Raw genomic sequence first — 14,720 nt, 5'->3', positions numbered from 1 at the left:
CGCGGACCCGGGAGGCTGAGCTGCGGGCCACAGGCGCGTCCCGTCCGCGGCTCCGCTCCCGCGCCGTCCAATTTACTTCCCCAAACCAGCACCATAGCTTGGGGGAAGTGGGAGTTTTGAGAACTCGCTGACCCCAGCCGTGACCCCGCTCGGGGAGGCTGCTTCTCCCGGCGAGACCCTGTACACCAGGAAACCCGAAGCGAAGTGATGCCACACTTGAAAGCGAAAGGTCCATTCATCAGCCGCGCCCCAGCGTCTAATTGGCCTTTTGTTCATTAGTGCCTGTTGCCCGAGGTGGAGCGGGGACTTGGCGGGGGCCCTGGGGCTGCAAGTAGGAATGCCAGGCGCCCTGGGCTGGGGTCGGGGTAGGGCAAAGGCGCGTCGCACTCTTCTGAGGGGGCGCCAGAGCGCGCCAAAGATCGCGCCCACGTGCAAGGATGCTGGGCAGGAGCCTGTCTCCGAGTGCTCAGGCGGGATCCGTGTAACTGCGGAGGCTCACGGCCCGCCTGCTGTTTGCCCCCATCCCGCCTATAGACTGAGCCCACCTTTCCTCCACACCCTGGGGATTTCATATCTGCCTTCTGGTCTCTCCCAAGTTCCCAGCTCAGGCACTTGCCTTGGGGCTGGGTTGGGCTCACGTCTGGCTTTTTTCCTGCTTGGAATTCAGGCGTCCTTGTCTCTCCATCAACCCCGGAGACATTCCGACCTCCTCCTCCCTAGGCATTAACCAGGCACTGCCGTCAGGCCAGCACCCCGCTTTGTTGGGTGGGGCAACTGGGAGAATTTTGTTGGGAGTTGGGAGTTGGGAGTTGCCCGACTCTTCAGGGATCAGATGGGGGAGCGAGCCCAGGTCTCCACCACTGTAATTTCCATCCTTCCGTCCAAGCCAAATCTTACCTTCCTGCTCCCGTTCTCCCTCCCTACCCCACAGCTATTGCTTCTCCACACAGGGCTGGAGAAGCTGGAGAGAAAGCACAGGGTTTTCTCCTGAAGAAGCCCAGAGGCCAAGATGCACCTGAAGGGCCTGGGAGGTGCCTGGGATGAGGATAGGGTCCTTTTAAAAATGGCCCGGGGTCCCCAGCACCCCACCTGTCCTCTCTCTTTCTGGGAGGACCAGCTTTGCCTAGCTGTCCAGTATCTCCAGACTCTGGGCTCAGTCCAGCCCCAAGCTGCCCCTGTCCGCTGCCCCTGTCCGCAGCCCGCTCCAGGCCCTATATATATTGCAGGTCTCCCTAGCCCTCAGCTGGACCCTGACGTCAGGAAGAACTTGATCTTGCCTGCTTTGCTCCTGCTTCTGAAATTGATCCTTGAAATGAGAGAACAGACTCTACACAATTCCCATGGCCTTGACATAAGGTACAGCGATAAATATACACCACTAATGAGCAATTACCATATAATCACCTTCCAATTAGCTCGCATAATGATGAATTAAACATTCTAGCAGGCGGGATTAGGTTTCTTACTTTGTATTTTATTTACGAAGGCTATAGCTTCTGCAAAGAACTGAACATCAAATGAGATGGGGAATTTTCACTTGGGGGCAATTATGCACTCAGGCCAGCGGCTGTGCGCTGGTCACTGGTCAAAAGAGGCCTCCAGCAAGGTGCTGACCAGTTCACTGGGGCATTTGTTTCCCCTGTCCCTTCTCTCTCTCTACGTTGCAATTGCCCTTCCTTATCCCTTTTACCACCCTGGCCCGCCGGGTGAGAGCCTGGTAAGGCCGGGGCGGTGAACGGAAATACTGGTGTTTGGGGAGGAACCTCGGTCTTGCCGGCAGGGCGTGGTGCAGGCATCCAGGCCCTTGTAGTGCCTGTCCCTGGGGTCCTGCCCGCTCTATCCAAGAGCTTCTTTCCTCTCAAAGCCGAGAAGGATGCCTGGGGCACACCCTGGGGCCTGGGAGCCCTCAGAGCATCCAGGTAACGACCTCGCCCTGCGCCTGCCCTTGCGTGCTGCCGGACCTCCCCTAGGCCTCCCCCTGGCCTCGGTGCCCTCTATTCCGATTTTAACGCCCACTCCCACTCCAGTCACAGGGAAAAAGTGTGTGGGGGGGCTAATACTGAAACAAGCAATAAACCTCCACCCCACCCACACCCACCCCTTTTGTTCCGAAATGAATTTTGGCAAGAGATTAGTTCCTAATCTGATCTACTGCGGCTGACATTTGGGAAGAAGATGAAAATGGCAGCTCAATTTCATTCAGAAACGGGGTCACTTTCTCGGGCTTCGCTCTGCTCCCTGGAGTACGGGTATGCCCCTCCCCTTCTCCCCTAAGCCAGAGGAGCTGGTCTGGAGCTGGAGTGGGGAGGGCAGGGAGGCACCAAAGACTGCTCATCCCAAACCCAGGTCAGCGGGTGCCCGAGGGGCTAGACCTTGCCTGTGTGTGTGTGTGTGTGAGGGGTGGGCATGACTAGAAGGAAGGTGTGGGCTGGCGCTTCCTCGTCCATCCTCTCCTGGCCCTTCCAGGGCACTGTGCTGGGACACAGGTGGGTGCTCGTGGGCCCCCATCCAGGACTCTTTAGGCTGGAGAGCCTTTCTTGTCGAGAGGCCCATAGAAGATAAGAAAGTTTCAAGAGTCGTCATTAAAGCTACGTATCCCACAGCCTGCCTTGTGGCCTTTCCCCTGTGTTCCCCGGACAGGTAAAATTTCACCTGGGGGTTGGGTTATTGGATCCCGCAGCTTTATTTAGAGGGTCTAGCCTACTTAGAAATCATGCATGTGAACGTGGCCTCTCCCCTATTTGCCTCCCAGGGGCTGCGGTGTCCTGACAGGTGGGAGCCAGGACTTCCTGGGGACAGAGCTTCACTTCCCCCCCAGACACCCAGACACCCACTGCAGACACAAGAGGTGGGTAGGCCATGTTTTGACTACTTATGGGCCGCACAGTGCCTGGCCTCTCACCTCAGCTGGGACTGTTTGGGCAGTAGCCTCATTCTGGTGCCAGGTGAGAGGGAGCAGGTGGAGTCATTTGGAGGAGACCTGCGGGGTCAGTGGATCCTGTTCTTATGGCAGGATTCCTTCAGGTCCAAGAAAATCTGTGCCTGGGTTCTTGAGAGTGAGTGTGATAAGGATGAGAGTTTTGTGCCTGATTTTTGCCATGTCCGTGCATGCTGGTGACCACAGAGGCGTGAGTGGTGGCACCCGAATGTGCTGGCATAGAATGTAACTTCAGGCATGTGGATCACATACGTGGCAGTGTAGGAGTGCATGCTGGCCGTAGGGGAATGGGGCTGCTGTAGCCCATACTCTCTGCAAAGCTTAGGAAAAGGCATCTTTTCTTCCTGGTGGACGGTCGCCCTGTGACTTAGGGAGTGAAATGTGAGCTGGATTTGAGTGAACCCCACGCCCTACACCCCTTAGGCAGTGCACAATCTGTATTCCGCCCACCAGAGCTCTGACCGGGATTCTGTATGTTAGGTGTGATATTATTGAAGGCGCCTTTATTATTAAGAATCGGTTTTGTTCTGAGCAGCCCCTACTTGCCTGGTGGGCACCTAGCTGGGGACTGCCTGTGCACCTTTCCCAGCATGGGGGCTCTGGGTGTGACAGCCACCACTGTCTGCTACCACGGAGCACCTGAACGTCATGCAGAAGGCTGGTAACCACGGGTGAGCAAGGCTGAGTAGCCGAGACTGCACGTGTGTGTACCAATGCTTGAGAGTGACTGTGAACATTTGTTTGTGTTTGTGGGTGAGAGCCTGCAAGTACATGTGTGAGTGTGTGTGGGTAGCACAGGTGTGATCATGGCGAGAGGGCATGGCTGAGTGTGTTGGTGGGGGCCGTGAAAGGGGCGTGGGGCACAGTTGGCTTCTCTGTCCTGGCTCCCCCAGCCTCACCGCACCCCCGTTGCCCAAGCAGTCTGCCTCCTGAAAGGCTTGCACTGCCTTCTCCCTCCCTGCTGTCCTTGTCCCTCACTCTAAATGACGGCAATTATGTCGTCCATGAAAAACAGAAGTGGTGTCTAATACTGTAGATCACTTCAAGTGGAAGGCCGCCGCTTCATTAAGTAAATGATGCCATATTGATTCAGATGTCACTTTCCCTACTTGTTGTCTAGGGGCAGCACAGAGGGGACTTATTCAGCTCCAGAGGCCCTGGTGTGCGTGCAGTCACTGCTAAAGCTTATGGAACGCCCGAGCACTTTAAAGGCTCCTCTTCTTTGCCCACATGCCCTGCCTCCCACACAGCTGACTGCCCCATAAAGCTTGAGTTTTCCCAGCTGGAAAGGAGGTTGGACTTAGCAGATACTGCCGTCCTCAGGAGGGTAGAGAAAGACAAGTGGTTAGATCACGCGTGTACTGTGCGTGGACCGATGACATAGGTCCTCAGCTACCCACCGCCCGTCAGCTCTCTGGACGGGTTTTGTATGGGCAAGTGCAGACTTGGAAGAAGAGCCCAGAGGGTCACTTGAGTCATGGCCCTGGGGAAGGGCACTGGTAGGGCCAGGAGCCTCTGGGAATCTGCATCTCACCTGATGCTCATCTCTGAAGCTCCCTCTTCTCCCCTGTGCCTGTGCTAGATTGTGGGCCAACCTGTGGGCAGGGGGTGAGTAGCTGTTGCTTCTGTTCCAGACACCTACTATGTGTCAGCACTTTACAAGCACTATATCAGTTTGGGCTCCCCCCGCCTTAGGTCAGGTCCACGTTACCGCCCCCGTGCCCACTGCCCTCTCCGGCCTCTCTTTCTAGTGCAGACTCATGGGGCAATTGAGAACACCTGGAGAGGGAGAAGCCTGCCTTCTCTCCTTCCCAGGCAGCTGATGTGCTCTCTGCTACCAGTCACACGGAAGGAGCTGGAGTGGGAGGAGGGTCACAGTAAAGAGATAGGAACCAACATAGCCCCACCCCAACCTGTGCCCTCTCTGCTGCCTGATTGTGGTTTTCACCCAGGTCTCATCTCCATTTTTGTCTCCAGGAAGCCATATCCCTGAGCGACCCCTTCTCTGGGCATCAATTTCCTCCCTCCCTCCCTCTCTCTCTCTCTCCACCCTCCCTTTTCTTCCTTTCCTTTTCCTCCCTCCCTCCCTCCCTTCCTTCCTCTCTTTTACTTGCAGGAATTTGTTGCACAGATATTCTCATTTATGCGAAATGACATATGCACGAAGCTCATAATCACTGTTGTATGCTGTAGGGAAATATTTGAAGCAATCTAAACGTCCATTGGTAAGGGATTAGTAAAATAAATACCCTAGAGTAGGATGTTATGCAGCAGTTAAAAAGAATGAAGCATAATTTACGTTCTAAAATGGGATCTTTAACATATGTAAATGTTCATTGATAAAAGCGAAGAGTGTGTGAACTATCATTCGCATAATATGAGTGCATAAGAGATATGTGTAATTTGTTCAAAGTAGCTCATAACCTTTCTAGGAGGAAGCGAAAGGAACTTTCTTAAATGCTGTGCATGGTTTCCAGCTCCTTCAGCACCTTGCTGATCCCCTCCAGATGTAGCCCTATAGTTCTTAAATGCTTAGTGTCCCCTTTGCAATAAGGCTCCCAGAATGGAGCACCTGGATCCAGGTGGTTCCCTTCAGTTCTAAGTAGAACATCGCATCTGTATTCGGGTCTCTGTACTCCTGGTAATGCAGTCCACGACAGCATTGGCATTTTTGGCAATGCAACCAAGTGTTGGGCAAAGGCATAGAAGTTTGCCTGGCCAGCTTACCCCCCCTGCCCCCCCCCCCCTGCAGAAAGGGTCCTGCAGAAGGCTCCACAGGTGGTCAGGCAGCCTGGGCTTGGATATTTCCTGAGCCGGGAAGCTCACTGCCTCACAAAGTTGCCTTCTGGTTTCTTCTGAAACAGGTCTGAGTTTCAGTTCTTTCTTTCTTCCTTCCTTCCTTCCAATCTCTCCCTCCCTCCCTCCCTCCCTCCCTCTCTCTCTCTCTCTTTCTTCTTTTTCAGTTTCAAGATTTTCTTTGTGCCCTGGAGAACAAGTCTCATCACGGTAACTGAAGCTTTTCCTCCCCTCATTCTCTCCCATTATCGTGAAAAAAAAAATGCAGACTTATACAACCATAGAAATAATAGCGTAATCTGTACGTCACCATCTCCAAGAATTATGGTATAAGTTGCATCATGTGCCCCTATTCATATGTTGAAGCCCTGACCTGGGCCCATTACCTCCAAATGTGACCCTATTTGGAGGTAGGGTTATCGAGTTAAAATGAGATCATTTGCATGAGCCATGATCCATTATGACTGGTGTTGTTATAAAAAGGGGAAATTTGGACCAGACAGACAGAGGGGAGATGGTGTGATGATGGGGAGGGGCAGGGGCCGGCCATCTACAGCCAAGGAGAGAGGCCTGGAACAGATCCTTCCTTCAGGACCCTCAGGAAGAACCATCCCTGTTGACACCTTGGGCTTGGACTTCTAGTCTCCAGAACTGTGAGAAAATAAATTTCTGCTGTTGGAACCACCCAGAGTGTGCTACATTGTTACAGCAGCCATGGCAAACTAATACAAGTCACTGACTAGTTCTTGTCCCATCTGTCTTTTCCAGGCATGCCCCATCCTGTCACTAATTTGAAGCAAATTGCAGACATTGCGTGTTTTCACTAGTGACAGATTTGGGATGTATCTCTAACAAGATTCCTTTAAAAGCTTAACCACAATACCACGATTCCGTGATAATGCTACTTTCCTCGAGGCGATGGTGGGCCCATCTGCAAACACGTGTCCTCCTTCCACCTGTGTGTCTGAGGCTGCTATGGGTCCCTCCCCTTCCTTTGTGTGAACCAGGGATCTTGATACTGACAGACTGGCTATACTGCATGTATTAGCAGGGCTTGAGGGGGCTCAGGAGGGGGTTTGCTCCCTTACCTGGGGCCATGGGGCCCGTAGGGCCCGTGATCATGTGCCTGTCCCCCTTGGATACCAGCACCTCTAGTCACCTCTTCCCAGGCTGTGTCTCAGCATGGAATTCCCATGCGAGCCAGGCCCCAGCAGGGACTACCAGGATAGTTGAGGCAGAGCCTGGGCAGTGTCACTGTCCCACTCCAGAGTCGCCTCCTTGTGGGGGCAGCTGAGGAAGGACCCACGGAGGGGGGTAGGGGAGATCATCCCAGGCGAGTCCACCCAGTTGCTCTCTGTACACCTCCAGATGGACATTTCTGAGCTCCCTGGAACCCGGGTCGCTTCCAGGGAGCAGCTGGGCCAGGGCTACCTTCCTTTATTCTGGTCTGCCAGGGTCCAGGCCTTGGAAACCCCAGCCACGGGGCCACGTCCTCTCTGAGCAGAGCTGAGTGTGGCTCCCAGTTTCCCCAGGTGGTGGCTGCATGGTTAAGTAGCATCCGTGGCAAGTAATTACACCCACAGCAGCTCAGTTGCACCCTAAGCAAATTAGGTGCTGATCCGAAGGTGTAATTAAGCAACACTGAATGCAGTTTAGTAATTGCAAGCGCCTTTCGTCACTGGTGCAGCAACTGCCATCCACAAGACCTGTTGGAGGCCTGTCTTACGCCACGACCCTCCCTGTTCTACGTCTAGGCGAAGAGATCCCTCGCAGCCAACTTCTGTTTGATTTCTAAATATTGGGGAAGAACCTTTGGATGTGTCAGGCTGCTAAACATAATTAGCATTCTTGAGGAACAAAATACGCAACAAGCCTTCTATTGTTTCCTTAATTATATGTCTTCTGATATGAAACAATCCCTTGGTGTTGGTGATGTGTTGATTAATTATCCCAAACTGTTCCTTTTGAAAGTCGGGAAATGTTTCTCTTGACCTCCTTCTTCATTTCAAGGTGCCAGCCTCTCAAGTTTCCTCAAGAGCGTTGCTGTTACCTGTGCTGGAGAGGCGGCAGGGCAACTGGATCGCACTGGCTGTGGAGGGGCCAGGCTGTCCGGGGGGCTTTCAGGGGCCTTAGGCCTCCGATGAGGAGGGCTGGACGGCATCCTAGGCTGACTCCTGGGAGTCTGATCTGCAGCTCCTCCAGGTGCCCCAGGCGGGCCCCATGGGGGAGGGACAACTGTGGGGAGGGACAACTGTGGGGAGGGAGGGAACAGTTGTGGCGTGTGTCTGGAGTTTTCTGGACCCTCCAGTCAGGATGTCCTGGTGACTCACTGAGCAGTCCCTCCCCACGGTTGCCCCCATGGGCCACCCCTTACTTTCTTCCACCCTTGTTTGTGTTCTGAGCTCTCCCAGTGGCCTCTGAGAAATGCTCATGGTCAGGCAGCGGTGGGTGCAAGGCCTGGCCTGAAAGTGTCCCCAGGGGCTTAGCCGGGGAAGGGCCCAGGACTTTGTCAGGTGTGTGTGGGTGACATTGTGGGTGCCCAGAGGAAGGGGAGTTCCCTCAGAGAGCCATAGATGTGTGTGAGTGTGTGCATAGGTGTGCATGGCTGTGTGTATATGGATATGGATATGTGTATGTGTATATGGGTGTGTGTGGGGGTGTGAGTGTATACAGGTATGAGTGTGTATGAATGTGTATGTGTATATGGTTGTGCATATTTGGGTGTGTATGGGTGTGTGAGTGTGTGGGTGAGTGTGTATATGTGTATCCATGGGTGTGTGGATGTGGGTATATGAGTGTGTGTATGTGTGTTGGGAAGATGGAACAAGGCTGGGGAGCTTTTCTGCTGGGGTTTCCTTTTAAGTTCCTGGTCTCAGTCTTTGCTCACATGGTCCTGAAGTGCCTCCCTCTGTCCTCTTCCTGTCCATCACACCTTTCTTGCCCTTTTAGGGCTATCTTCAGGCCCTCCACCTCCAGGAAGCCCGCCCAGATTTCCCAGCCAGCACTCTTTCCATCATTTCCTTATCCTGTTCCCCGAATTGCTGCCTTTCTCTAAGCAGGTAAATCCAATGGACTCGAAGAATGCATGTGGGAGTGACCCATCACGGTCACTCCTTGGTGCCCAGTTCTGCCCAGAGCTGCTTGGTCTTCCCTCCCTTACCTCTCCTGCTCTCACCTCCCCGCTCTGTCTCTCACCCCTGGCCTTTTTGTGTCTCTCCTTTTCCGTCACTTCCACCCATCTTTGCGTGTCTCTGTGGGTCTGCCTTTCCTGCCTCATGACAAAAAATATTTGAGGTGGCCCACAGGGAATATAATTAAACTTAATTAAGGATACATGGGAAGTATAAACAAATTGTAGTGTAAAAATAAAACAGTAAAAAGTCAGTACCAGGGCAGCCATAAACTACAAGAGTCGAGATGGCTGGGAGAGGGCCACTCTAGAATGTGGGTGTTACAAGATCCCGTGAGACCGTCACTGACTCGCTTTGCGCACGGCCCTGAACCTCATGCACATGATTTCATTTCATCCGCCCCACGGTAGTCCCAACGGTGGGGCCTCTCGGACTCCCATTCCATAGATGAAAACACGGGGCTCAGAGAGGCTGAGTTTTGCCCACGGTCACACAGCCAGTGCACGACAAAGCCGGGGTTTGAGCTGAGGTGCTGTCTGGCCTCGGACAAGCCCATCTGCAGCCTGTCCCAAGGAGTGACAGGCTCAGCCTCGGGAGGAGGAGAGCTCACAGGGCGGGGGTGGGAGCAGGGGGCACAGCAGTCAGGGGAGGTTTTGGGGAACAAGATGCGGGGAAGGATGAAAAGGTAAGTAACAGGAGAGTCAGTCACCCTGACTGACCCAGGAATGTCGGGTGGGAGATGGGGAGGGATGGGGAGCCTAATGGAGGGCAGGGGCAAGGCCGGGCCACAGATCTAGGTTCTCAGAGGAGGAAGCGGGGAGAGCAAGCAGACCCAACCAGAGGGTTCCGCAGTGAGATCCCACCTGGCAGAGCAGCCAGGGGAACCTCAGGCTGTAGAAAGCAGAGCCCCTTAGCCACGCCCCCTTCCCTCTGTACAGGGGGTTGGGGGAGGCCTCCTCCGGGAGAGGTAAAGGAGCCTTGTCTGGGGCACACCTGGCTGCCCCACCGGGCCTGGCGTTGGGTTTCAGGAGCACTCGATAACATGCCCGGGGCAGTCCCCTGGGGAGGGGCTGTGTACCCCCCTCTGCTGTATCCAGTCCCCTTTACTGGCTGCCCACCAAAAAACTACTTACTGTCCTGAAAGCAAGTAAGTACACAGTACACCTGTGTGGTGTCGGGGCCGCTGGGACCCAGGGCTGCAGAACTGAGTGACTGCACTGAGCTGAGGGTGGCAGGAGGACAGGGGCGGGCGGTGTATGGGAGGGGCGTGCAACCAGGAAAGAGGAGAGACGGGGTCTTGTCTCAAGGGGCGAGCTGGAAAGCAGGGTTCACAGGGTAGGAACAGGTCACTTCACTCCCTATCTGGGGCGTCAGTCTTGGAAAATCTCTCAGCAAGGCGGGTTTAGAGACCGTAGCTGAAATGAATGGCTTGGGCCAGTGGAGACGTGGCTAGGCGATGGAGGTGCCCTTGGCTTGGAGAGAAAGGGTTATGACCCTGGTGATGAAATTGCAGTCTGTCTTAACAGACCCTCGCTCACGTCAGCCATGCAGACCCCCGAAAGACCCCGTTTATTTAGCGTGAGGAATCCAGTTTCCTACCACGGTCCCAAGAGCATGGCTGCTGGAAGTGGCCGCTCGCTTAGCAGCTGTGGGACTTAGGCAAGTGTCTCAGCCTCTGCTTCTTCACTCTTAAATGAAGGCAATAATCAAACTGAAAACATGGAGTTGCCATGTGTGTTACATGAGCCTAGCATGCAGTAAGAGCTCAGTAAATGCTGGCCAATATGACAATTATGCTGTCAGTTTGGGGAGCAAATGGCTGCCATTGAATTCTCCAGAGTGCAGCTTTCTCTCGACTGCGCCCTGCTGTTAGAAACCGTCCATTTGTGCAGTGGGACAAGAGCCAGGAGACCCTGATTCCAGTTCCAGCTCCTTCTCTGATGACTGTGTTGACCTGGTGAGTCCCTTTCCCTCTCTGGGCTTCAGTTGTCTCATCTGGGCAGTGAAGGAGTTGGACCAAAAAACCTTCTCAGCCTGATAGGTCTGTGATGTCCCTTGAACATCATCTACAGAGTGGCCCCAGCAGGGGCCTCTGTACAGCCCCCAGACGGTGGCCTGGCAGGAGGGATCCTAAGCTACAGGAATGATTTCAGTGGGACAGATGATTGGAAAATCTTTTTTCCTAGCTTTACTCCCCCAGACCTCTGAGGACTCTTCCCCCACCCAGCAGGCTTTGCAGGGAGTCAGGTGAAGGGGACTCATTGCTATGCCCTGGCCAGGCTCGCCGTGTGCATGCACGTACACACAGAGCACACGTCCAGGGAGCGTGGGGACATGCACACGCTCATCCACACACATCACACACAGAGCTGTTCCTGTGGTCCGTGCAGAAACCACACCCCACCCCCACCCAGGTGTGGTGTGGTGGATGGTTTCAGAACACCCGGATGCTGGGGTGTAGCGTTGCCAGGTACAGCAAATTAAATACAGGATGCCCAGGTAAATTAGAAAAAGAGCTCTTGGGGCTGAAATTTTGTAACTTATTGACAAAAGCTGAATATCGGGCATTTAGGACAGCCTGCCAGACCACACAGGATGCCAGACATATTCAGCAAGCATAGGGTAGGTCTTGTGTGTGCAGGGCGCTGGCAACCCTGTGCTCGAGGCCCCCGAGTCTCAGAGGAACCGGGCCGAAAACTGGAAAACTTCCTGGCTTGGAAACAAGCAGTTCATCTGGAATGCTCTCAGGTCCGGGGCTTGGGGGGCAAAGGGAGGAAAAAAAAGGAAGAGGTCCAGGGCTGGGCTTAGGGCTTCGTTGGGGGGCAGGGACCTGGCTGAATGGTCTTCCAGAGAGCTGATCTGCCTTCCTCCCTCACTGACCAATGCCCAGCGCTCTGCTCACCACCACATCGGCCTGTTGTTTCAGGGACGGCTGCCAGGGTGCTGCTGCTATTCCAGGGTAGCACTCACTTAGGAAAATATCACTTTGGGGGAAGAAAGGGGAGTGGGAAGTACCCAGCTCAAACCCCATCCCAACTTCTGCAGGTGCCCAAGCCAAGAGCCCTCTTCTTATTTTTTCGTCCATCAGCCCTCTGCGTGGGCAGGGACCTTCCCCACCCTGCAGATGAGCAAACTGAGGCCAAAGAAGACTCTGCCTGGGCCTCTAGATGTTTTCTGTGGAACTAGAAAGAGGCCACCAGTCCCTTGCTGAGCCCAAGCTGTACTGGGCTCTGCCGGCCTGTGAGGCTTCAGCCTGCCTAGATGGGTGGGAGGTGGAGGTGCAGTTAGTGGGCACCACTGTATGCACGGGACCAACCAAGCTGTGTGGCAAAGCCAAGGGTTGGGGAGAAAGCCTTAGCCAACTTACCTCTCTACTCTCCACTTTCCCCTGCCAGATCAGAACAGACAGGGGAAGTCCTCATCACAGGCACCTCAGAGGTATGACCTGTCTCTAATCTCAACACAGGGAGTGGTGACGGATGTGGCTCTGGGGCCTGCAGGCTTGTGTGAAATTCCGGCTTTGTCCCTTTCCTTGGGCAAGACATGACTCTCTCTGCTCTTCCCCTGGAAAGTGGGAACAACAGCACCCGGTTGCTGTGGGATTGAGTTAACACAGGTAAAATGCTCTTCCCAGAGCATAGTGTATAGTACGGGGCAGGAGGCATTGCTATTGCTTTACTAATGCTTCTCAGAGTGATGCTGGAACTGCATTTCTTTCATGCACATTTATAGGGCATCTTCAATAAACCAGGCACTGTGCTAGGGACTAAGGGGGCATTCAGAGCAAGTGTTGAGTGCTTCTCGTTCCCTAGGAGTTCCTGACAGCCTAGCCAAGGATTTAAACAAACCATATGCAACAAAATTAGTGAGCAAGGCAAGCTGGTGGCACATGGAAGTCATGTGGCTTTGTCTTTAAGTGTGTGATGACATTAAAGGAGAAAGGTGTGGTGGTCAGGGAAGGCTTCCTGGAGGAGGTGAGGTTTAGGCTTTGGTTCTGGCTTGCTCCTGGTCCAGGGTGTCCTGTTCAGCAAGGGTGCTGGAAGGCAGGCCTCACAGGAGTGTGGTCTTGGTGAGTGACCCTGGCCATGAGCTCAGGGGCTGAACAGAGGCTTCCGGTGGAAGAGGGAATGTCCACGCTGGAGTTTGGAAGAGCTGGGAAAATCTCAGCTCTTCACCTGCTCTAGATCTCCTCAGCCCAGCAGAGAGGAGACAGGTAAGATGCTGGGGTTCGCCATCTTGTGGCCCTGGCTGGGAGGCGGCTCCCCTGAGAGGTGGAGAGCCAGCCCCTTCCTGCCCACAGTGATTGTAGGTGCCCCCTGTGGGCTTGGTCTTACTGCACAGGGACAGGGAAGACCCTTGCCTTGTCGCAGGGATTCCATCTGGTCTTTATTCTCATGGGTAGCAGTGACAAACGTTACTGGACAAAAATCAGAAAAAGGCAAGAGAACCATACCTCCTCCTCAAGTACACGTTTCATCGCTTTGGGCCCGGGCTCCCTCATGGGTGGAACTTGACCTTCCAGCGAGCACCTCGCACAGGGAGGTCCCAAAGGGGGCTTTTACCTCAGCATCAGTGAGAAATTTGGTTTCCAGAGAGAAGCTATCTGGCTGGGCTGACCCCCACTCTGGGGCTCCCCCTTCTGCTCAGTGGAGGCCCAGCTGGGCTCTGTGTCTCCTTCTCCAGGGAGGAGGTCCTTCCAGGGTCCTGGAGGCCAGCCATGGGCCACCCACCCCCTTCTGTCTCCCAGGTCAAGACCCTGGATTGTCAGACTTGGAAGAGATCTCAGCCAGTTCTTCTCTGACATGTGGAGAAACAGAGGCCCAGGGGTGGAGGAGTTTGCGCAAAGTCACCCAGCAAGTCGGGAACTGAGTGGTTACAGAAAACCGTGTGGGTTCTGAAGGCAGAAGGACGAGGCTCTGAGCCTTGCGCTGCTCCTCGATGGCTGGGTGACCCTGGACAGCAAATGCCCTTGTCTCGTGAGACCCCCGAGGGAACTGAGAGGAGAGGCCTAAGGCGCCTAGCACTGTGCCTTGCACAGGCTGAGGACCCAACATAGTGATTGCTGTTCTTCTTCTCACCCTGAAGCCCAGGCCTCCTGATTTGCAGCGTGGCTCATTCGTTCGTGGCGGGGCTTCGGTAAGTTGCCCGGCAGCTCTGCTCCGGCTTTGTCCTGTGACCTGGAACTAAATGGCAGAGGCCTCTGGGGACCAGGCCTCAGAGAGGCAGAGCCTCAGCAGAAGGGGACATACTCCCTGTGGGCAGCAGCACGTCAGTGTTGTCATTGCCCGGCAGAGATGCTCTCCAGAACCTCCTACTGAATGAATGACTGATGGAATGCTCGCCCAGACCTCGGCCCCCTCTGAGCTCACCTTGAAGGCAGAAAGAGCATGTGTTTTGGAGCCAGCTGGCCTGTTTTTTCATCTACAAAGTGGGGAAGCTGCTGCTGAGCCTTGTCCCACCTCCACCTGCACAGACACGCAGCCCTTTCCATCAGGTTCCTCACAACCTTTAAACAGGTAGGAGGCATGTTACTATTCCCATTGTGTGAGGAAGCTGAGGCCCTGAGATGGTGACTTGCCCAAGTGGTCATCAGCAAAGCTGGGGCCTCAGGCCAAGCCCCCAGGCTCCTAGGCCAGCCCTCACCCTGCTGAGGGTGCTGCTGAGGGTGCCGCTGTGGTACTTCTGGTTCAGCAGGCTGGCAATAGTGTGGATGAAATTAAACGAGTCAGCAGTTTCTCAGCCCTTCTTTCACCTGCCCTGGGGGATCAGTTGTGCTTTCCTCTTTCCCCTTCAGGTTGAGAGTGCATTGGGTTTCTACCCCATGCATCTGGGTCAGACTTTAAGCCTGGCTCCAG

This window comes from Desmodus rotundus, chromosome 4 (genome assembly GCF_022682495.2).
Source record: "Desmodus rotundus isolate HL8 chromosome 4, HLdesRot8A.1, whole genome shotgun sequence".
In the NCBI taxonomy this organism is placed as follows: domain Eukaryota; kingdom Metazoa; phylum Chordata; class Mammalia; order Chiroptera; family Phyllostomidae; genus Desmodus; species Desmodus rotundus.
The sequence above is the reverse complement of the archived record's forward strand: the minus strand, read 5'-3'. Positions refer to the sequence as shown.